At 38.4% G+C, this 24,051-nt stretch overlaps 1 protein-coding gene across 6 annotated transcripts in view; it reads left to right on the top strand.

The window, feature by feature from the left end:
• Positions 1–6,622, top strand: part of Lin7a (lin-7 homolog A, crumbs cell polarity complex component) — a 178,964-nt gene extending 172,342 nt beyond the window's left edge. For all 6 annotated transcript variants that reach the window (XR_001872901.2, XM_008852167.2, XM_008852160.2 and 3 more), the window contains one exon: positions 1,841–6,622. The gene's annotated coding sequence lies outside the window, so the exon portion shown is untranslated. The remainder of the gene's footprint in view (positions 1–1,840) is intronic.
• Positions 6,623–24,051: the final 17,429 nt, after the last annotated feature.

The following is a 24,051-nucleotide window of genomic DNA, read 5'->3' as shown; positions in this document are numbered from 1 at the left end:
GTTCCACATATAAGAAAAAATATGCAAAATTTTCTATGTCTGACTTATTTTGCTTAAGCTGATGACCTCCAATTCCACCTATTTTAATATCAACTGAATATTAATCCATTGTTTAATCTACAACCTGAGTTCCTCATAACGTGCAATCTGGCATATTCATAGATCCTACACATTAGAATGCAGGTATATTTAGGGATGAAGGGGTAGGGGAAAAATTATGCAGACTACAATGGCTCCTCTAAGAGTTTACTAGGCAACTTGATCAACAAATTTAATCATAAGAAAAGCAGGCATTAGTTTAAAAATAAATTGTATAAGGCTGTTGAAATGGCTCATTCAGTAACAGCACTTGCCTCATAAGCCTGGAGACCTCCAGTTCATCACTCTCCAAACTGAGCTATTTCAGCCACATGTAAGCCTAGTGCCTGAAGTTGATTCTTGGAATCCATATAAAGGTGAAAGGAAAGAACCAAAATCACAAATTGACCTCTAACTTCCACACAGGCACTATGGCTCACATGCCCACATACACATGCCATACAGACACACACACACAGAGAGAGAGAGAGAGAGAGAGAAATAATAAGTGAATACAATTATTTAGGTGAGCTGTGAATCTGCCCAGTTATAAACTATGTGACTAAGGTAAATAATGAGATGGAATTAGGTTAGCCCTCATTATGGATGGCCAATTCCCTCTCAGGTATTATGTATTTCTTAGACCTGCTCCCCACTCTGGAAGGATAAAAAACTCTAGGACTCTGAAGACTTAAAGTGTGTTCAGAATCCTGTTCCCTTAACACAAGTGACTATGGGATAATTTGATTAATTAAAAACTCAGTCTCTGGATCTCTGTCACTTAGTAGTTAAGTGTCCTTTAGGAAACCCTCAATCTTAAACTCAGTAAAATCTCTCTTGAATAAGAAAAAGAAAATATGTACAGTTCAATAAGACTTGGCAATTTGTGACCATTTTATAAAATTTAGACATAACAACAATGCTGTTGCTGTTGCAGTTGTTAAAATGGTAAAAGCATGCTTGTCAGGTAACTTGTGAAGAAGCATAGTGGCCTCATGCATGTCTTTTAGTTCATTCTATAGCCTGTGGGGTTTCTGGCATATCTATAGATGGCTTAAAAGCCAGAGTGTTGGTGCAGAGTAAAAGCAATTTCTCTAAAATCCGTTTTAGAAATTGGGGGCGGGGGGTGGGGGGAGGCATTCATTGAAGTAAAGACAACAGCAGCTTTAAAAACAAAGATTGGGAGAAATGACCCCATGCTAGTGGAAGGCTGACAGTTCCAAGGAGGTATTTAGGGGAGCAGCTTCCCCCTGAATCTGATTACAAAGGAATCTGCCCTGTTCTAGTCTATGTGGTGTCAAGCTGACCTTGTAGGAGGTGAGACAGCTTAATGTCTGCTTCAGAAAAGAGATACTGGTGCTCCAGCTGGTCAGCATAGTGCTTTGCCGACTTGTATGGCAACAACAGTGTTACTCAATGGTCTCATGTTATAGTTGCAAGATGAATGATATTTATAGTCTGCCTTCATGAAATAGATTCATCTGGAACTAGTAGGAAGAAATGTTTTACGTTTGAAATGTTTCCGAAACTGAATTCATTATTGCATTTGGGGGAATAGCTGTGGCTTTTCCGGTCTTATTCGATAATTACTTCCTTCACATAAATTTTTATTTTCCATTTGTGGAAGACTATGCATGAATAATGGTGCCCCAAATAATTCTTGCCATTCTCACGTAGCATATGTTCTCTATTTTTAGCATATTGTAGTTTATAAATTAATACTAGTCACTAATTTTCTTTCACTCTTTTTGTCACCTTTCAGGCCCTAGAAGAAAAGCTACCAGATCAAACATCTGATAGTCACAAATTTGGAAACGTGCTCCAAGAATCCCAGCACATATAAAAAGGGAAAGGCAACACCAGTAATTACACCTGTCAAGAAGCTGTGAACACACATGTATCCGTTCTTTACAAGGCAATTCGACACCTTCCTTCTCTGGGCGACAGCCCATGCTCATGGCTCTTTACCCACTCAGACCTTCCATTCATGGCACTGGAAATTCTCAGTGCATAGAGGGAGAGATTTTTCCAGTCTGCAGACTGAAACGGTATAAAAGGAATAAAGTCTGTGACTTTTGAACAAATCAGCGGGGCCAGGATTAAGTGACTCTTTGTCTAAGGCTTTTCCAGAGATTAACAAACCCCTCATTAGGCCATAGTTCAAACTGCATAGTTCAAGGTTGACACCACTTGAAGGAAGCTTACACATGGCCCTTACCCTGACCTGTTCCGCAGTTCATATTCCTGAGTTGTCTGAATTAGAATTTGATTTAATTGAAAACTTAACCTCAGTTTTCCTCTTGAAAATGGCAAATTCTTATATACTCACTACACTACATAATTTCTTCAGGCTCTAGAGGCAGTTGGCCTTTTATGTTCTGTTTCCATGAATTTTAGTATGCATTAAAAGAGTAGGGTATTTCAGCTGAACACTCGGTTTATTAGAAGCAAGGGTGGGAACTCTAGTACTTTTTTTTTTAATTTAAGTATTGTTTGTATCTATTATTAACTCTTAACAACAATATATTTATTCCACAAAATATATATTATCAGAATACATTTGTTATAACTTGGGTTCTTTGTTTACCAAGGGTTACTGCTCTGTTACAAGAATACTGCCTCTTCATGAGCTGATCCTCACTTGAAATACATGACCTTCTCTCAATGTTTTCTTGTTTATTGATAAGGTTTGGAGAAATCTAAACTCATCTTGCACACTTAATGTGCTATCATAGAAATCTATTTGATATTTTAAAGCTTGGAACATTACAAAATTGAACTATAATATATGCACATAGATACACATTCAGTGTATATATCAATCTAGTTTAGACCAGTTTTCCAACTATAAACTGTATTTTTTGGCAGTATTGTTTCTTAAATGAGGCACATGGAATCCAGTGATATCAACATTGTGAATGACAGATGCTGCTGCCACTAGAGGAAAAAATATTTCATTTCACACATTCCCATTCATAAACATGCATTTCTTTCACTTTTTGACTTAGAGCAAATTTAGGCACCTAATCTGGTTTTATATTATGAAATAAGTAGGTAGCAATAATTATCTGGGCATTTAAACACCTTAAGCACAAAAATGTACCTAATCCTCACATACTAACGCTTGCACGCATGTGTACACACACACACACACACACACACACACATAAACACACACACACACAAAAAAAAAACAAATAGAATTGCGTAGTTAAAACAAGCCAGATAGACCATCAAAACTGAATAAGATATCTTAGTATATCTTTTTTAAGGTAGAAAATGTCTCCCCAACTGTAATAAATTTGATATTTCAGACAGTCCTCCAGAATAGAAATGTGTGACGCTCAGCTTAGAAACTATATTCCTGAAATTAAACAAAAACAATCAGATTCACTCAGCACATTTTATTTTGCTCTCTTGGGTGGTACTAATGTCAATAGCAAGTTCTTAATGCTCTTCAGAGTGCATCACCCACGAGGTGACAAGCATCAAGGAACCCAAGAGATACACCAATTCATTTCAATATCCTTCTTCTGTGGTAGCATATCACTTTTTTAATTGGGGGGAGGGGCAGTCGAAGACCCGGAATGTTGTAAAATAGGTTTATAAGAGTCAAGCATAACAAAAAGGGAAGAAATGGAGACTATATGAGTATTATTCAGCTTGAAAGATAGTTTTCATTTTTATAAGAGAAATGTAATAAAACATATATTTTAGTTATCGTTTAACAAAGAAATATTAAAGCTATTCAGGCAATGCCACAGGACTCTCATAAAAGGAAATCATCCCACCCTTGTAATGAGGAAATGGTCATTTCTACACATTTCAACACATTGTATAAATTTGGAGCTTAAGATAATTGTTATCATCTAGCTGTTAAGTGTTTAGTAAATAGTGAAGATACTGTGTGGTCTCACGTCGATAAGCATACTGTAGAAGCAGCTATCACATAATAGACATTTTACACCTGTGTTTTCTAGAAGTCTTTGTATTTTATGCTTCGTTTGCATAATGTGAAGTGCTGATAAATGTATGCCAAGTTGTTTGTCAAAGCGAAGGAGCAATCCACCATACTACAGAGCCAAGGACAGGCTACGTGTCTTAGGGGTTCCTACATACAAATAGCTGGTTCCTTTCAGTAAAGTTTACTTTCTTGAAATGTAAGCATTTCTCTAAAATTTTAATAAAAAATAGCACCCCAAATATGCACAGAGGCCACTTGTGGGTCTCTGAAGTTTCACTGAAGCTAGAGGGAAAAGGAAAAACAAAACGACCATAATTTGTACTAATGGTCTTTATTGCCAAGTATCATGCTAGACACACTGACATGTTTGGCATCATGCTTTAAAGGAAAAGACACGGTAGTCTGCTTTTACATGAAGCTCACTGTTAAATCTAATAAACTAGGGGGAAAACGGTTGATATTTCTCATCAGAGATCCGTCTGGTGAATTTCAGTTTTCCCTTGGGTCAAGCTGGTAGACAGTGCAAGAGATTTCCGTACACTTTCTTCCAGCTATGATTTTTAAGGTGAACACAGAAGGTAATTCGGTTAAAGAATTACTGAACCTTTTCACTGGAGCTTTTACATTCTGATTCTGTTCCCTTTTGAAACAGAGTATCTGCAGGGAGATAATGAGCTTAAATTACAATCAACTTTGGAAAGAATAACAGACTTTTGTGCTTCTTCAATCATGTAATCAATAGGAAATTCTCTACTGACATGAGCTACCACTGTATTTTAAGACAATGCTAAGATCTAAATGTAAAAGTCAGGGGCTTATTAAGACCTGGAGGTATTCTCTGAAGAACTTGGCTAGAGACAGATTACACCAATTTACAAATGCAGTTTGCATCTGTGGCATCAAACTGATCTTATTTCCTTTTGCACAGCTGTACATGTAGGACACTAAAATGCAGAGTATTTTATCTGTCATTTTAAACACATATTACTATTTGTGTATGTGTGAATAATGAGTTCCTGGATTTCTCATTTTTCAGCTGGGATTTGTTTATCTAGCACATAGTTGATACATAAGAGTAACTTCAGATGAGATCATTATGTGGAGAAAGATCGTGCTCAAAGGATTAAGGGAGCCCCGTACTGAGTAATATCTTGCAGACACCATCCCATTCCTCTTCAGATCCCAAACTCCATGAGACAAAAAGAGATGTGATTCCAGCCCTGTTTCTGGACTAGCACACTCAGCAAATATTTATTGAATAAATGAATTACTGGAGAGGTGGATAAATGAATTCATCCTGACTTCTGGTTATTTCACTAGCTTATAATATACTAAATGACACTATAATTTCTCATATCATAGTTAGAACCAGAACTGTAATCAAAATACTTAAAAGATTTCAAGGGTTCAAGGATTGTTAGATACAGAGCAATGATTGGCATTCAGATTTTTTTATTTTACAGTGAATAAAATATTATCTAGTTCTTTATGAAACACCTTGAATTATTTGGCATGGATGCTTCAAACATGGAACTAATTTCTGTAGAAGACTGAGTTTTAGTTTTAACAAAAAGAAGTTATATCATCAAGATATTGGGATTCCCTCTGGTATTTGTATTTTCAAAGAAATTCATAGTCATTGATGGTACCATTTCTAAATCTTCTGCTTTCAAATACCACCATTTCATCTTTGATTCCTAGGACACACCTGAGCTAAAAACTAATGTATCCCCAAACTTTACCATACATGCATTTATTCATTTAATAAATATTTGTTGTGTTCTTAGTACATGCTAGATTAAGGAGATACAAAGTGAAACAAGACCAAGGTAATCCCTATGTGGAGTTCCTCAGCACTTACTCCAGCCAAAACTACAGTTTATCACACACTGGGTCCCCTTCACACTTTCTAGAACAAATAAAACCTCACACCTCATGGGAATCATGAAATACTGCCTACACAGATTTATGTAAGCTTTCTTTCCTGAACATGCCACTCAAAATTGCCACATAGTTTATCCATAAACCAGTTACAACCCAGTGAGGTAGACAAGACATATTGATCCAGTTCTTACTACTTTGCAGCTTCTTGGCTCAGTGCTTTCATGAACTCTCCCTTCAATAGTCCTATTCAGTAGGTTCCATTTTATACACAAGAGAACTGAAGCAGAGACAGGTGACTTTTCTAAGGTCACACAATTAACAGGTAGACTTGGGATTTGAACTCATGTGGTCTGACACAATAGCTCATGTGCCTAGCCACATATGTGGGTTTGGGAGACACCACTGAAAATGAACAAGTTGTATATAAAAAAAGTACCTTGAAACTGTAAAGTAGTATACAAAAGATATTAGTAAATTATTCCTTGTTTTAGTCAACAAATCATATCAGAAACAAAACAGGGTTAGAATTCAGTCTTACATTATAGCTTACTTTTATGATGATTAGCTTCATCCAGGGACATGCATAAAAGTTCAGATCCAGAAATTTTCTTACTTGTGAAAAATGTTTCAATGACTTCAGAAATATTTATTGTCAGCCACTGTGTCTACTTGGTGCTACAATAAAAAAAAAAAAAACTAGAAGAACAAAAATCCCTGCTCTAAGGGCTTATAAACACAGTGTGGAGAAGAACCAAGGATATGTCACATTTATGGGAAAGGATTGGCAATTGTACCCTTTTTCACCATTGCATGTGCATTGTGTGTTTCCAATTGTTTTCACTGTTTTTTTCTGAAAGAGCTGCAAAATTGTGCAGTGGTTCAACCTGACCAAAGTGGTATTATGCTGCTGGGAAGTAAATGTATTAGACACCAGACTGGAAGTACTGTTTTTATTAACACTATAGTGGGATCGTTAGATATGGAGGCATATGCATATTTAAATGTTTCTTATGTTTCTCTACTCCTGAAGACACAGCAAGATCATGCTGTGGAGGGGTTAGGCTCTGTGAGGTAAAAGGGGAAACACTGAGTCCCTTTCCTTCTCACACTCAACATACACAATTTTGTGACTGGATTTGAGGGGGTGGCGGTCTGAAGATATTGAAGTGGATACCAACTCAGTATTTTTGAAAACACCTCACTTGCTTTGAATGCTATTTACCACACCTTTCTAATTTTTCCAATAGAGAAGTTATCCCTTGGCTCAGAATCTTCCAAAGAGGGTTTCACTTCACAAAAATGCTAATAAATAAAACAAAAGTTTTAAGACTCTCTAAATCTGAACATTAGCATGACATCAGAACAAGAGACATTACTTTTAGATTTGGATGAGGCAGGTGGTTCAAGAGGGCTCTGAGGCAGATTATTGGGGACTAAGATATTTGTAGAGTTAACACTCTGGACAGACAGATAAAGGGATCAAAGCAAAAGAGGAAACCTCTTCTTTTTTTTAGAGTTATTTTGTGTACCTGTACTCTTTTTTTTAATTTGTATCTTTTCAAAAAAATAATTTATTGAGAATTTCATACAGGCGTATAAGCATGTAAGGTGTTTTGATCAAACCCATGCCCACTCCTTCCCCTCCAACTCCTCCCATATCGCCCCATCACTTTTTTTTCTGATAACTCCATGTACTCTTTCTCCTTTTGTTTTTTATGGGGCTTTTTGCTACTCTAACATTCCCCCCTCTGAAGGGGTAACCCTAAAATCTTTTAAGGATTAGATAAGAGCTCCCAAATACTTTTGATATTGAAACTGTCTACTTTTCATTGGAGTCTTTTTACACTACCCAATTCCTACATTCTTTTCTTATCACACCATCCTCTGAAGAGGTTACCCAGCTTTCAGATAGGGAATCAGGACACAGACCACTCAGGCTTCTTCCATGCTGAACAAGGATGCAGGGTGAGGCAACTGGGGTACCCCTTCAGTGGGTCTATCTAAAAGACTTCCAAATTGCGTAATTCTTATCTGTAGCAGGAAAAGAAAGTCCTTGACTGGTGAATAGGAGATGTGAAGAAGTAAAGGCCAGAGTAAATAATTAGCATCACAATGTCTAGACAAGGAACTAGAAAAAAAGTCAGAACAGGGAAAATTTCAAATGTTCACATGAAAATCCATTGGGATTTCTTGACGAGAGCTTCCAAAAGCATCCTTCTATTGAGTTCCTCCTCATTTTTCTTTTGTCTGCTAAGGCTGGACTCAAGAGTGATGAATTCAGGATTTGCTTTCAGGTATTTTGATAGAGGGAACCTCTTCTTACACCTTTGAGGATAGGAGAAATTTCACTACAAGACCCTGTAGCCATGCTCTGATTCCCAGACAGGAGTCAGGGAAGTGGGTGGAGGATAGAATGGTGGCACCCCTTGATATAAACTGTCTTTGCAGGTGAGTATGGCACTAGCAAGCCAGCTAGCTGGGACTCAAGGTCAAAGCTCCCTCCTAGGAGGGAGCTTGTCAGTATTTGTCAGGAAACTGCTGCAAAGCATCAGCTAGATTCTAACATTGCATTCTTATAATTACAGGGAGCTCTTACCACAAATGTGAAAGATTATGGAACACAAAACATGATGAGATTGAAATATGACACATGGGTTATGAAGTTATAGGGCTTCGAAACTGAGAAACATCATGAAGTTTTATTCAACATGAGATGAAATATCCCACAATTACATCAGATTATCCATCACCAATTCTCAACTAGTTGCCTGGAATGCAGTGTGTGTGTGTGTGTGTGTGTGTATGTTGTATAATGAGCGGCAGACAAAAATGGTCTGTCACATTAACGTTAAGTAGACCACAGTTCAAACCATGTTTTCCCTCTCCGTAAGACACAGTTTCCTAGGGCCTCTTTTCCATTACGGTTCAACTTGACCACTATTTCCCCCAAAGCAGTCACAAACTTTCCTTCCTCTTAGTTTTATTAGCATGTAATGCTTCCAACTTCCAGATAAAATTGTTACCTTTTAAGTCCCATTTGTAGGGCTCCTTCTTTCAAGCTTTCTCTCATTTTGCCAGGCTGTTGCCTGTTAACAGCACCCCACTGTAGCGTACGCAGCCTTCTTCGATTCTTCTCTTAGCTTTTTGTGCGGTTGTCTCCACCATCTTAATTTCTTCCGTAGTTAATAATACCCTATAAGATAGCTGTTTAAAATGTCTTCAAAGAAATTGCACTTCAGTCACCAAACTTGCAGAAAGCTTCTGAAATATTTGAATTCCATCTTAGTTCTTTTTAATCTAACCTACAAAATTCAGCTATATTGAAAACTCCATTCCAGACAATTTTAGACAGCACTTAAGTACTGAATATTTTAATTTGAAAATGAAAGAACTGGTGATCTTTAGCTCTTTTTAAAGATCTCTGTCTCTCTGTCTCTGTCTCTGTCTCTCTCTCTCTCTCTCTCTCTCTCTCTTTCTCTCGTGTGTGTGTGTGTGGTGGGAGGATGATGGAGGCCAGAAGAGGATGTCAGGTGTCCTGTTCTATGATTCCATCAGATCCTTTAAGAGTAAGTCTCTCACTGAACCTGGAGCTTAGCTGGTGGCCTGCAAACCCCCAACAACCAATCATCTTGTCTCCCTATAATAGACACATGCAGCCACACTCAGCTTATGCAGTAAATACTCATCCACTGAGCCATATCCCAAGACTGGTTTTCATCTCTTATTCACTAAATTTTTCCAACGTTTATCCTCAAAATTGGTGTGGAGGTTTTTGTTAATATTTTTCATGATGTCATCACCACCTCCCCTCTTCTTTTCCATTCCACACATGACTTAATAGCAGACACATATTTGGTTTCTTACTCCATGGGAGAAATTCTAAAGGATAGACATGTGATTCAAATTAAGCAGTTCAACTTCAGGATAGACATCTCAGTGCTTCTTCCATTCATATGCGAGTCCTGTATTAATGGTCCTGGTTATTGCCACTGCCCATAAGAAATAAATTTACTCTTCATTGTTCCTTCCTGCTCTGACTGTGAGGCTAATGGTCATCCTCATAACTGATGTAGCTTATATAGGGAAATAAAAGTTACTAATAAAAATCAAAATAGTTTTAGCCTACATTTTTCTCTATTGTGTTGCCAACATAATATTTATATACTACTATAATTTGGATCTTAGATAGTCCCTAAAGGCTCATGTGGTAAAGGCTTAGTAGCCAGCATAATACTATTGGGAAGTGGTGGAGTCTAGTTGAAGCCATCCGAAGTATCCCTTGAATTGGTAGTGGGACTCCAGCCCCTTCCTCTTCTCTTTCAAACCTCAGCCATATTGTTAGTGGTTTTGCTTTCCCACACACACCCATGCTGTTTCACCATGTTCTAAAACAACAGGCCCAAGCAGTCATGAACTGATACCTCAAACTATGAGCCAAAGCAAATGTTCTCTCTATGTAAAATGATTTGTGTCTTATTTTCATTTTAATGACAAAATTTGACTGACACATACATGGAGCATTTAACATTTAGTCTACTCAAAGTATTTGATTCTTTTCTTCCTCTGAAAGTTAGCTGAAAACCACAATATCCTAAAGGGAATATCCTTATATAGATTACTGTCTACCTTTTTTCATTAAGTTAGAAAGATTACAAAGAAAAGGAAAAATGCACCACTTAAGGACAGCATTGTTTCAAAGACTTTAATTTTTATCTGTGGCATTATGCCATATTACCACTAAGCCTGAATCTTGGCATCCATTTTAAGGCCATAAGTTAACCTGAACTGTTGAGAAACATTCCTTCAGGTTTCTCCTAGAACTCTGCTCTGAAATAAGGGCTAGCTCTTTGTTTCATTGAAACAGTATATCCAACATGAAGTGGGGAAGTAAAAGTCTGACCCTTATCCATATCAGATAATTTTACATTTTCTGATCCCTAGATCTATTCCAACACACAGAGAGAGAGAGAGAGAGAGAGAGAGAGAGAGAGAGAGAGCCATGAACAAATGTTACCAATTTTTCTCATTGTTTGCAATGAGATAAGCATTGTTTGCAGCTCTTGATATGTAAATAACCACACATATATTAATACATTACTTTTAGCCTAGAGCAAGGATGGGTCATGGGGGATTAAGGCTCTGTGAAGTATGTTATCCTCTTCTCTTTGGGATTCATTAACAATAAGCCTGCTTTTGTTGTTTCATGTGTTTTTCTATGCTGCTTAATCTGCATCTTGTATGACCAACACACATATGTTCAACTTCTCTCCCAGTTCTCCTGACATGTTCTCCACCTGGTCACAAGAGAAGCAAATAGCTTAATCAAGCTTAAGATTAATTTTTTGTTCATAATATTAGGTAAAAGTCATTTTTCCAGAGTATGTCCATATTGTAAAAGTCAATACACAGTTACTTATCAATACACTTTTGCTCCCTGTGGGAAGCATTGTAACCGCATTATAGGGCTGCAACTATGCAAGGCAGACTGGCTGCCACAGGGAAGAAGACATATGGAGGGGCTGCACAGAGATGTGTCTTGTAACAAAGTGGTCCAACATTTAGTTTTAAGCTTTGCAACTCCAGGATCATTTATTTTCTCTGGGAAATACAGGGACACTTATTTCAGATCATTATTAAAATGCCCCTTAGATTCTCAGAAGTGCCCCAATGCAGAGAACACAATGTGCAGAAGTGGTACAGCACTATGGTTAGGTTCATTTTAACTTCCCTTAACTCACAATATGATTCTAAGGATTCTATTTTTCTGTTGCAAGTAACCAAAACCAATTCAACTGAGTTTTAAAGACAAGAAGTAATCACCAAAGTGGGCCCTATGGGGTCTTGATGGTGATAGAGTTCATACTTCTTACCTCCGTCTCTTCCTTGGTTCTGATTCTCATTCCTCTTTTGTTTACGGCCTTTGTTTTCTCTTGCTAGCTATTTTCTCTCCCTTGTGAGTTATTCTCCTCCTGCTCTGCAGCACCAGGCTTATCTCCTTATAGTTCTTAATCTAGAAGAAAAACCAGGGATGTAGAGATCTCAGTGCTTAAGAGAGATTGCTTCCCAGAATCCATGTTAGGTTACCCACAACTGCCCACAACTCCAGGACATCTGATGCCTCTGGCCTCCTCAGGTACCTGTGTTCAACATCCCCATATCCCCCCAACCCCAAACACATAACAAATAGTAAATTAAAAAATGGAAACCAAATTATCAGTGTCTATATCTTCCAGGAAGATTCTGAAAAAACCCCTTCAGTCTGGTGCTTACTTACTGAGACAAATTATGACAAGTGAAATGACTAACCAGTCCTGGGTAAGATTCTCATAGTCACAGGGTCTCTATGAATAGCTGCAGGGAAACCAAGATGAGAGGGACACTAACCATTCTAGCACTAAGCAGTTCAAGGAAAGAACTGCCCAGGAGCACACACAACCAAATTGAGATTGAAGTATAGCCGAGAAAGTATTTTTGCCTGAGAAATTAGAAATATCTTCCTAGAACACATGCCAGATCAAACATGCTGAAAGCTAAATGAGGCTTTCCAAGTATGAAGGAGGAGTAGATTGGCACTGGGTAGACACTCATTATACAAGAAGGATCAACACCACAAATCTTGCATTAAAACAGACGGTCACCTATTTCAGCTGGCCAGCTGGGAAGCTCTGGGTTTAAGTGGCTATCCTTCTCCTTGTTTGAGCAGCTCGGTATGTCTGCTTCAGGAGTTTTCTGACTTCCAACCAAGCAGCCTCATCTGCCCCCTGGTCTTTCATCCTTATGCAGGATAGTGTAGACTAATTCCCACAGCTGAGGAAGCATGTAAGAAACATCAAATATCCACAGGGCTTTTAGAGAATTCTGTTCATCTGGGCCCAATGTCACTTTCACCGTATTCTATTGGCCAAAGCAAGTCACAAGGTCAGCCCAGATTCAAGGAAAGAGTATCTACCACTTGACCAAAGGAATTTGTTGTAAAGGACTTGGATGCTCAAAGATGGGTTTGCTTTTGCAATCCTCAGTAGCAATTATAATGGATTCTACTGATTGGAAAACCATCCTTATAGGCAAGGATATAACAGCTAATATTTTTGCTCTCTGTGGAACTTCTATAAACTACCCTTGTCCTGACAGGGTTCTAGAGGAAGCAATGATGGATGTCTACTGTAGGCCTTTTTTAGGGTACTTCTTTGTCCTTCAGAACTGCCCAATGCATAAGTCCAGGTGTTTTTCTCGAAGGAAATTAATTTTATAGTTGGTAGATGTTCTTGAATCTCATTGTTCCCAGGTCCATTTCACTCTCATCAAAATAGCCTCTCTCTAGTGATGTGGGTGTCCATACAGCAGATTCAGGAGAGCTGGTCAAGGGGGGAGTGTATCTAGCCATTCATAGAAAGGTGGTGACCAGGAGGTGTTTGTATAAGACAGACACCTGGATGGGAGCATTTTGAAGAGTTGAAAGAAGGTGGAGAACATTCCAGGAGAACTGGAAAAGAAGTTGCACATAGGTGTGCTGGTCACATGAGATGCAGATGGAGCAGCATAGCAAAACACATGGAACAACAGAAGCAGTTTTATTGTTGATGGATCCCAAAGAGAAGAGGGCAACATACTTCAGAGTCAATAGGAAGTAGGAACCAGGACGTATACTTAAAAGCAAGTGAGTACAACATTACTCCATCAACACTATATACACCTGAATAAATAAAAGCCTGACACTTAACATTTGGTGTTTAAGAGCAAGCCTGAACTCGGAGTTCACTCCTTTCCCTAGATTTTTCTTGGAACCCTCTGTCTCCTAAAACTGTGCTGATGGAACTGTCTTGCTGGAACTCCATTCCAGGATTCAAAATGATTTCCCTAACCTCAACTGGGGAAATACAAGCTTGGCTCCAACCTAATCTTAAAAGACCATCCACTCTTTTCATCCCTGGTTCTAAAAATATCTCTTTCAGCCAAGGTCAGTCATCCTTCCCAAACTCTACTGTGTGCAATGGAAATGGGGCATTGCCTTTCAATGCTCTGATATGTTAATTCTCAAGCATACACACATTTACTCATTCATTCATTATCTTTTTGGGTGGAGTACCAAATTGAAGTTGCCTAAGAAATAAGATCAGGTACCCAAGTCACAGGACACAAGAGCACATGGTTTTCCTGGGGATAATTGGTCAAGATTATGTTCATTTATAAAAATCATTCCCACAGGTGACCAGTAAATTAGAGAGGGAGAGACCAGTGGGCTAATGCCTTGATCAAGGTATGGGGCAATGCCTAGGTGAATTTTTGGCAGGAGCTTTACTTGGTGGGCATAAAGCAATCAGGCAGGTGGGTAGGGGGCTTGGAATCCCAGTATAATAGGAAGGTGATGACTGCCGTCAAAGCTGTGTAGTATGTGAGGGTCTGTAGGCTGCAACTAGCTGTCCCATAAGGAAGTGGACACCAGGGAGCTGTTAGGTAATGCATATATTTAGACACAGGACCTTGAGGAAGTGAGTGGAAGTAGAAAATTGAAAATTGTGTGAAAGACAACAAGCTTACTTGGACATCATGTACTTACTGTCAGGGACCATTCTAAAATCTTCAGATCTGTTAATGTTTTAACTCTTTCAACATCCTTATTTCAGAAAAATTAACTACTTACATAAGGGAGTCTAGATGGAGATTATTAATAGTAGAGGAAACATAACTAAGCTCAAGGTCAAGAATTTCTTGCATCTTTGGCACTTGTCCCTTATCAGACACAAGGGTGCTTGTCACTGCTTTTGTTTACAACTGTGTACATAGAAGGAGACAATTAATAGGGTAGATTGCAGATTCAATATTTTTCTCCTAGTGTGAATGCAATCTACAGAAGCAGGTACAATAGAATGTGGAGGGGAATTTTCTTTCTTTTTTTTTTTTTTAAACTGGCCCATAATTATGGTAAAAACCAAAGCTGAAGTCAAATTGCATCACTCCTGGTAAGGTAATTTCATTGTCTCCACCTACTTTAGTCCCTCCCTTAAGTACAATAGAAAGAGCTCAGTCCAACCAAGGTGAATGAGGGGAACTTCAAGATAAACTCTCCTAGCTGGATGAAGGGGCTCACACTTGTAATCCCAGCCCTTGGGAGGCTGAGGCAGGGTGATTGTTGTGTGTATAAGGTCACGTAGGACATATATAATTTCAAGCCAGCTTGTGCTATGGTGTGAGACCATACATAAAAGAAACAAATAAAATGGGGCTGGAGAGATGGCTCAGCGATTAAGAGCACTGATTGTTCTTGTACCACATGGCAGCTAACAACCGTCCATAATTCCAGTTCCAAGGAGTCTGACACCCTCTTCCGACTTCCACAGGCATTGCACTGTATGGGTGCACTTACATGCAGGCAATACACTCATGCACATAAAATAAAAATAATAAAATATGAAAAAAGAAACAAAAAAGATGCATTTTAAACTCTCTTAGAGATGAATAGATGATCATAAGAAACCATCCCAAGACACTTACGTCCCAGTTAGATAATGTTGAACTACAAAAATCTATAGCTTCATAAGCTGTCATTGCTTCTGTAGTTGATTGTAATGAGAGCATCCTTGGGAGTGTTGTTTTGAGATGGCTCCCGGGTTAGGGTCAACATGAACAGAGACTAAGACAGGGAATCCTTCTATAGGATTTTGTCTAGCTGAATTTGAAGGCAATGTGGAGCCTAAGAAAATGGGGAATATCCCCACTTCATTCCATTCTCTGTGGCTCCAGGGGTTTACATGAGAGACTCTCATCAGTGCCACAAGGTCCCTGTGATGGAGCATAGGAGTTAGAAGGCAGGCTTGCCTGGGTCTGGATGCTACAGAAGTCTAATTCCATACAAATCAAAAAATACTTGTTAGTACTTAGTCTCTGATGATTTAAAACAATTCCTGTGCCAAAAATAGTCCATTAAGGAAGACTGCTTGAGTATACTTGCTTCTAGATGAAAAGTAAAGAAAAATTCCACAGCTTTAAATAGAGCTGGTTTTAATTTCTGTAAACATTAACAACCAAAAGGCTGTATAAGCTGCCAATGACATTGCTTAAGGGACGTGCAGAGGAATTTAAGAAACTATTGCTGAAAGCAATGCCTAGAAAAGAAATCAACAACAAAACCAAAGGAGTTTCTATACTCCATGGTGTAGAGAATCTTCAATAAGCCGATTACATAGAGAAATTATAAACTATTCTCATATTTTATCACTTTACAAATGCTTAAGCTTGAATAAAACCCAATCATAGCAATGGACTTGCCTACTCTAAAATTTACCCATGAACAGTAACTGGTTTGATTATTATGTGCTTTGGCAGGCACACAGTAGAACAGCAGAAAAAATAGACTATTTTTCCCCACAAGGTATAGCCACTTTCTCTATTAGCAGATTTTCCAGACTTCTTTAGTTTGTAATATTTATTTTTAAAATTTAACGGAATTCAGAATCTTGCCAAAATGGTAAATTAGTTCAGCCTTCTAGATATTTTTTTAGAAAAAAAATCATGGAGAGAAAAAAAGAATTTGGAAAATAAGAATACAATAATCTTTGTGAGATGGAAGGCTCTGTTGAGCTGATGTGTTGAGGGAGAAAGGGAAGACTAGCCTGGGGCAAAACACAGTGAGGGCTCACTGAAAGGTTACTCTGGAGAATAGTGTTCACCTTCAGTTACTTCTGGCTTCTTCCACCTTTAGGAGTGCCTGAGGGCTGCCTCCTTACTGCTGCTGTCTGTGGAAAGACTGTCTTACAGAGGTATCCACAGGAGTGAATGAAATTAAGGTGAGCTGGAGCACAGCCCAGCTCTCAGCCCAGCCTGGAGCACTCACATCTCCATCAGTTCCCTGCTGGTGAATCAGAGTGGATGATAGCTCCTCCATCAAAGACTCACTCTCCCTGCCAGTAAAAGTAAATGCCTAAGAGGGAAGTTACTGGCTGGGACAATCAAATGAGGCTAATTTTACCTACTTTTGATAGTGTCTGGTTCTCTTCTCTTTCCCTCTTCCTTGATGGCACCATAATATCCTACTTAGGAAAGGATGTAGCTTTCATCCTTCCTGCAAGGGGTATTATGAATGCAAAGTCTTAACCTAGTTAAAGCAGGAAAGGAATTAATAAAAGAGACATAGCCCTATTTCTCAGACTCCAAAACCTTCCAAAGAGCCAGAAGGGTCATTGCTGCCCCACTGTTCTCACTTCCCAGCAAGCCCTGCTTCATTCTTTTCTTTGCCTGACTGTCATGCTGTAATTATTTTTGTGTGTGCATGTGTGTGTGTGTGTGTGTGTGTGTGTGTGTGTGTGTGTGTGTGTACGCTGCTCTTTACAGGTTCAGGATTTCTCTCAATGTCTATTGCCAAGTTTCCAGGAAGTAACTAGAACTGGCTCAACCAGGGCCAGGAAGAGATTGTTACCCAGTATACTACAGCTGCTGGGGGTGGAAGTGGTGGTGGGAGATAGCAAATGACAGAAGTAATGGGTTTATTGTGAGCTTCGCAGACACAGCTCTCAAATGAGTCCAGTGTGGGATTTGAGTGAGGATTTGGAGAAATCGTAAGGTCTCTCCAGGTCCAATTGCCTTTGCAGGTGCACCCTGTCAAACACATTCAGTCAACAACAGTTTAAACAGTTAACAGTTAATAGTTTGAAAAACTGTTCGGAATTTTTTACTTTCACTATTTATTTGCCTAAAGAGAATAATTTATATATACAGACTTTTATTGTTATTGTTTGTTTAAGAAATAAATTCACCTGCTTGAGGCATTTCTTTTTTTTTCTTTCCAGTTCAAACAAAAGCAAATGGTTTAATAATTTTTACTGGCATGCTTAATAAATACTAGGTGCTGTGCAAATTGAATCTCTAGTCCCTAAAATATTAAGAGCTTTCTTACAGAGTTGGAAATATTTTTTTAAAAAAACTTTTTTTTACTTATTTATTTAATAACCACATACTTAGAAGCATTTCATTACAACAGCATTGACATATTCAATAACAATTTCGTGAGCTAAGATGCATCTCTTTCAAAATTGACTGCAAAATTTTACATTTACAGTTGAATTATTACAGTTATACACTATTGTACTCAGTTTAAACCCTATAAGATATAAAATTAAATGAGGTTTTAACATTTAAAAAAAATCTCCATTTCATTATTAAAATGCACAGTTTCATACAGAAAAATTCATTTTTAATGCAACTGACATTAAGGTTTTTGCACCTGCGTTTCTAATCTCTATATATCTGATACTACTAGTCACATTACTCTCTGAGCTCCTTGGCATCTGAATTACTCTGGTCTGTGTGGAGAGAGACTCACTAACTGCATCTCCCTCCACCTACCAGTTCCACAGGCTGGCTAGATAGTGCTGAAACAACAGAGTATTCATCTTGGGTTACATGTAATCAGGAGTCTTGACTAATACAGACTCTGAGATTGAGACTTATATCCAATGTATGATTATTAGTAAAATGTTAAGGAAGTGTCAGTTCTTGAAGCAACTGCATCATTTAGGACAAATCAATTAATCTTGTTAATTATCCAAAAGATTAAAAATCAAGTATTGAAATTACAGGTAAAGTCTAATCAATTAATGATAAATTATTCATGTTCTGTGCTGTTTAAAGTCCATATACACAGGAATTTAAAATATCTCCTCTGATAACCATTCCCATATCTTTTTTAACTGAGATGCTGAGTGAATTAGAAGGTGGAAGCAAAAGATTACATAAAAATCTAATTCCTAAAGAAATTAGATTAAAAGTCTGAGTAATTCTGACAGAATGTCTTGCTAGTTCTCTTAGAACTCTTCTATCCCTGCTGAACATAGACATTAATTTTGTATTATTTAGAGAAAAACTCAGGTCAGGTCATATGGATGCTATGTAAAGGAACAGCTTACTTTTGTCCAGGCTGATAAAGAAATAATATATACCAATAGCTGGAAACCTGTTCCTAAGTATATGTTTAAGTGAAATTTATCTACAATATTGAAACAACTTTTTGGAATGACCATTAGTATTTCCATTGCATTTTTAGAGCAAGATCATGTTCAATGCAGACTTAACCTAAATTGTATTTCCTTTTCCTCTTGGATGGAAATATATAATGGGATCCCCCATATCTTGCCATTCATACTCCCACAGGGAACTACTGAGCAAAGAAAAAGTAACACAGATTTCATTTCCCGCAGAAGTACAAACACGCCATGGACACATTAGACAGCTGGGCCCTTAGTTTTCATTGGCCAGAGCTTACAGTAATAACACCAGAGTTTTCTTTTATTAACAAGAAATATGGCTCCACCGATGAAAAACACAGACATTTAGTCACAGAATACTGAGGCGGCAGTTGGGCACAGTGGTCCATACCTGTAACCTGAGCACCTGAGCTCTTAGAAGCAAGAAGATTAGCAGTTCAAGCCATAGCCTGATCTACATGAGTCCTTGTGTCAAAAAAAAAAAAAAGTCAAATGCAAAAAGAATGCTGTGGAGGATGAAATACAAGATGTAAAGTTAGTTGGATTTTGAGTTTTGTTTTTTCTCCAGGGTGGCAGGAGGATGAGAAGAAGCTGGTTTAAAGGTTGTCAGTATGTGCTTCTACTAGAGGCAGAACTAACTCACTGTGTAGAGGGAATGTCGAAGTGTGTGTGGTTACTCAAATGCTAAACCATAGTCCCTATCCAGGGTTTATTCTTAGAGAAAACTGAGTGTTGGGAGGGGGCTTGGGAGGCTGGAGGAAGGGTGTTGGCAGAATTTAAAATATGCCCTCTTAGCAAATTTCAATTAAACATCATAAAGTGTTGTGATCTCCCTTCTTCACGTCTGTAAGGCCAGCTACATAGTGAGTTCCAGGACAGCTGGGGCTACAGGGAGATCCTGTCTCAAAAAGACCAAAAAAAAAACAAAAAAAAAAAGGTGAAGTACTTGTGTTAAGAGAATATTGGGGTGTCTGAGAGTGACAGATCCCTTCTCCGCTCTGTTGTGCTTAGCTAGGGTCCCAGAAATTCAATAGCCACCAGGACCACCTCGAACCAGAGGTTTTTGAGCTCTTGTCTCTAAAATTTGAAGAATAAAATTCAAGGCCCAAAGAGGGTGAGTTTTAGAAAGGTATATTTTATTATAGGGAACTTAGGAGAAAGAAAGCAGACAGAGATCCTGAAAGAGAGAGAAAGGCATCCCCTAGAGGGTTCATAAAAGAATTTAAGAATGGACCCAAACAGAAGTGTTTACAATTTTATTAGAAATTTAAAGAAAAGTCCTCGGGGCAGGCAAGCTGGGAATCTTGGCAGTTTCCTTGAGGAGGAGAATGGTGGGGAGACAGAAAGAAAGTCGGGAAGCCATGCAGGGTTAGAGCCTGCGTGGAGGGCAGACACATGGCTGACTTGCAGCCACATGGCTGGGAGAAGGAAGCTTTAAAGAAAAAGTAAGGAAATACAAGATGCTAGGGGCAGCCCAAAGCCTTAAAGAAAGCATGTTTAGCGAAAAAGAGATATGAAGAAAAAAAATGGCAAGATTATGCTTTTTTGAAGAATTCAGAAAAGCTGGCAGACTTACAGAGACCTACAAGTCTTGGCAGAGTCCAGAAGTTCTGTGGTGGGAGGCAGGAGTCCAGGCAGGAAAGTTCACTATTTCATTAATGCACCAGGTACTCTGCCCATTTATTTAGCATAACTTAAGGTGAACCTGCCTTCCTACGGGTGGTCTTAAGAGGAGATGATTGACCAGTGAAAGTAGAAAGGTGAGTCTTCCAACAGATAGAGATTTTATATTCTTGACCAGTCAAAGTTATGGGGCTATTTCTACTCTAACAGTCCTACCAGCATGAGGGGACTCCATGTGAGATACCATTGAGTCTCATTGCTCTGGAGTTAATAAGGGTTTAGTGGAGGGGTGAGGGGAAGGAGGAGATGAGCTGGTCAGTCCAGTTCTCATTCCAGGTGTACAAGTTCCTCCAGGTTCTCCTCTAGTCCTGACATGTCTTCCAGGAACCAGGTAATACTTCAGGGAAAAAGAGATAAGGAAAATAAAGTAGACCTTACTGGCATCCCCAGCCTCTTGCTATGAAGGAACCAGAGACATCTTTGAAATTAGATAGTTGTGGCATCTTTGACCTTGGGTAGAAACAAGTGTACTGGCAGATCCAAGGACATTTCCAGCTCTTAGCCAAGAAAGAAACTGATGACTTTTCTTTTGGGGTCCTTTTATCCTAAACTGCCTAACCAATTTCTACCTCCTGTCTCATCACTCGTCTTTCTGGGGAGAGAGAGCTCATTTCAATTCACATAATAAAATGCCGAACTTTTGGGAAATTGTATAGCAATGTAAGATGATGTGAGGAGAAATAAGAACCTGGATGGAAACCCGGAGGAAGCTAATTCTAGGGAGGCTTCCAATGTTGAGTCATATCAGTTTCTAGTGACTCTTTTTCTGGTGGTAGGTTTTCCAAGTAACCTGCAGATGAGTAAGGAAAAACTGGTCTCTGTGTAGGTGAGCATATGTTTGGAAAACAAACTTACAGGGGATGAAAATAGAAGAAACTGAAGTAACAGTTTTCTAGGTATGGTAGTTAGGCTCTGAACAGTAACCTTATTTCTTTGAGACTGACCATTAAATTGGAAAATTAAGCACTAGCAAGATGGGTTGGTATGTAAGGTGCTTACTGCTAAGCCTGACAACCTGAGCTCAATCCCTGGGACCAATACAGTAGAAGAGAGACTCTAGCAAGTTGTTCTCTGACCTCAACATGCATGCCTTGGAAAATGTACACACACACACACACACACACACACACACACACACTAAAAATATCAATGTGATAAAACAATTTAATGGAAATTGTTATTGTTATTTGTTTTTTGTTTTTGTTTTTTGTGACAATGTCTCCCAGCTGGCCTAGAACTGTCTATGAAGACTAGGCTGACTTTGAGCCCATAGAGTTCTGCCTCCCTTCAGAGTGCTGGAATTAAAGGCATGAACTACAGAAGGAGGTCTATTATTTTATCCTTTTCTTTCAAGGTCTGTGTGTGTGTGTGTGTGTGTTGAAGAAAAATAAGAGAAACCAGAAAATCTTGTTTCACAACTTTAGAAATTCGCCCACTCAATTCCTGAACTGATCATTAATTTTGCTTTTCTACTTTTTTATTTCTTAATAATTAATCTCCCAGATAATAGCTATGCACACTAGAAATTAAGCATAGAAGTTGCTCTGTATAAATTATAATCAAAGGGACATTTGGAGCCTCGTGAAAATGAAAGAAACAACGATTTAACTTAAGCATGAACATTTTTGATAAAATGTGAAGGAATGCCCTCTGAATTGTATTTAAAATAATTTTAAATGTATTCTTGAACGCTATGCTTCCGGTGCAATTTTCCTTCTGACCACCAGGTAGCAGACAAATGCCTTCCTTGAAAGCAGGGCTCTTCCATCACTATAAGTGAAAACATCAAAAACAGCAGGACTGTACATAAAGGGCACTAGTAATCTAACATGTGTTAATTTAAAAATAAATAATCCCAGAGGTATATGTAAAAAACAAAATCTTTCAGCCATTTTACCTCAATATGTGGAAAAGTTTTAATAAGTCTGTTTAAGGGTGGTCTCCTCTGAAAGTGAGCAAGTACTTATTAAAGTGAAAATCATGCATATGCTCTCTCTGCCTATTCCCTGGAATTTCATGACACATCTAAAGACAGTAAATACTGTGAGCTAGTGTAGTTCCTCTACCTGGACAGACTTCCTTAGCAAGTGTCTTTCAGCATCACAAAGCTAGCTGAAAGAAAAGCAGTATACTTCATGTATGAATGCCAGCCTCAGTGGTTGATTCATTGACACATTTTACATTAAACTCCAGTCCATTAGCTATGAAAATAAACAAAATTGAAGCCATTTCTTTGAGGCAACTTTAAACAAATTATTCTTAAATATCTATGACCCTGCCAAAATTATGTACCTTTAATTTAATTTAAAGGTGTCAATCATTTAATATTATAAAAAACATCCCGTGGATTTTACTTAACAGCCCTTCCTCAAAGAATAATTAGAATCTCAGGTAGAGTTCAGCTGAAGAATGTGTCTTTGAAATCTGGGTGTTCTGGTCTCCCAGTCCCTTAGCTGTTATACTTCTGTCTTCTTTAGATACAGAATCTATATGTTTGCCTTTCTCCCCCTGGTATATAGCCCCCCCCCAAGCCATCTGAGTCACAACTGTCACTCAGTGGGTTCTTTGGTAGTCTCAGTTTTTGGACTTACAGTTTAGTTTTGAAACATCAATTTGGAGTTGATTTCTGTGTATATTAAGAGACAGGTATTTAGTTTCAGAAGGGAGAATTGTGTGTGTGTGTGTGTGTGTGTGTGTGTGTGTGTGTGTGTGTCTATTGCCTTCACGTAGGTAAGTGCACTTGTATTGTGCAATGCCCACTCAGGTCAGAAGAACATTGGATTCCCCTGGAACTCAAGTTACTGAAGATTGTTAACTGTCATGTGGGCTTTGGGAATCAAACCCAAGTCCTCCATAAGGGCAGTCAGTGCTCTTAACCACTGAGTCATCTCTCTAGCCCCCCAAAGGAATGATTTTTAAAGCTATTTTTCAGAAGCCTGGACTCATTATCCCTAGAAGGTTTTCCTTTAAATAAACCAGAGGATTCTGTGCTTGGTATGATTTAATGCCCAGATTGTAGTTTAAAAAAATAACTATCCACATCATTGTCATGCTAAATACAGCCTTGTGCAATTCATTGACTTGTTTCTACAGATGAATTTCTTAGTTTTTATTAGCATGCTGTTGACTAGGTAGATAAAAGTCATGTTCACTGTGTCTTAAAGATGTTTCTCAATTAAGAGGCCATAAAGCACAGTTGCACTTAACGAACAGACTTTCCAACTGCAGAGCATCTAAATTAAACCCCTAATCACTATGTCATACATTCTGGCTTCCCAACACCACCACCTTGTTCATTATGGACACGCCCCAAAGCCAATGAGTCACAACTGTCATTCAGTGGGTTTTTCTGGTAGTCTCATAACAGAATTAAAACACGTGTTTAAGATACGTTGAGCAGAATTATCCAAATCTCACTCTTTCTATGTCATGTCTCACATCAGTGCACTGGGAATTTCTGCAGCC

The sequence above is a fragment of the Nannospalax galili genome, unplaced genomic scaffold (assembly GCF_000622305.1).
Source record: "Nannospalax galili isolate Female #2095 unplaced genomic scaffold, S.galili_v1.0 scaffold390, whole genome shotgun sequence".
NCBI lineage: Eukaryota > Metazoa > Chordata > Mammalia > Rodentia > Spalacidae > Nannospalax > Nannospalax galili.
Note: the sequence above shows the minus strand (reverse complement) of the source record. Positions and strands in the feature narration are given on the sequence as shown.